Genomic DNA, 1396 nt, shown 5'->3' with positions numbered 1-1396 from the left:
TTGGGGGCGCGACAGCTTCACTTCCCCTCCCACCTTCTGTACCATCTTCTCATACTCCTTCAGACCGGCCAAGTCTAACTCCCTTCGCTTCATCTCCGTAACCCAAGCAAAACTCCTTGTCTTTTCCAACACTCCGTCCATCTCTATGACTGCCCTTACCAGCTCCTCTTCTGATGAAGACAACTCAGACCCGCTAAAGTTTGAGTGCATTGTCTCTATCCTCAAAGCAGCAACAAAAACCAACGTCTGACACAACCGACAAACCAAATACACTCTGGGTGACGCATGCATGGAAGCAAGCTTCTTACCACACAGCTACACCTGTGCCAGTGTCTAATGTACAAGGTGCAGTGAAGAAATTGTCGTCTAAATTATGCAAAAATGAAAATAACACTGACATGTCATTTTAACAGATATTTTTACCAAAATTACAAAAAAATGTCTTGAAATACTAAAGAGTATTCAATAAAATCACCATTGGCTTCAAGAACAGCCTCTAGACAACTTTGGAATTTCCTCCAACTCTTCTGGATGGTTTCCTTGTTTAAGTCGATGAATGCTGCCATAATCCTTGCCTTCATCTTTGGTGTTACAAGGACTTTTGTTGGTCTCTCGCTCAACTGCACCCCACACATAATAGTCAAGGGGGTTGCAGTCTGGGGAGTTAGGTGACCAGATGTTAGGGGTGATGTGGCTGCAGAAATTGTCTGACAGCCATGACTGGGTTCTCCTGCTTGTGTGGTATGGTGCAGAATCCTGTTGCTAGACATAGGGTGTTCCAACAGCCACCCTCTTGACCCAGGGCAGCACTACCTCCTCCAGGCACTTGATGTAGACCTCAGTATTGAGTCTGAGGCCATGTGGGAAGATGAATGGAGGCATAATGTCACCATCACTAGTAGTCACTACAAACAACATGATGTTGACTGGATGTTTGATTTGTATCACTCTCAGTACATGTCCTCAAATTGACACCCAAACACTGAAACGTTTGTATTGGAGATTCTAGTGTGAATGCCAAGCAGTACAGCATGTCATTTCAAAATTTCTGGCGGAGTGAATTGCATCATGGTGCTGTTTTTCTCACAAACGTTGTCCAACTTACCCTACTACACTGTGTAAACAAACAATGCACATGCGTGAAATTGAAAATATAAAACGGTAACAATCTACCCATTGCACATTGTATATGTGTGTGCGTGTGTGTGTGTATATATATATATATATATATATATATATATATTCTTTTGGGAATAATATATCTCAAAGTGCTCATGTAAAATTATAAATAATAGCATGTAAACGCTGGGTGTTTCAAGATGTATATACTATTTCAAAAAAGAATTATTTCTTGTTCCCTTGAAAGTTTATATAATTCTTATGCTGTCAACAATAT

The sequence above is a fragment of the Octopus bimaculoides genome, chromosome 17 (genome assembly GCF_001194135.2).
Source record: "Octopus bimaculoides isolate UCB-OBI-ISO-001 chromosome 17, ASM119413v2, whole genome shotgun sequence".
NCBI classification, from domain to species: domain Eukaryota; kingdom Metazoa; phylum Mollusca; class Cephalopoda; order Octopoda; family Octopodidae; genus Octopus; species Octopus bimaculoides.
The sequence above is the reverse complement of the archived record's forward strand: the minus strand, read 5'-3'. Positions refer to the sequence as shown.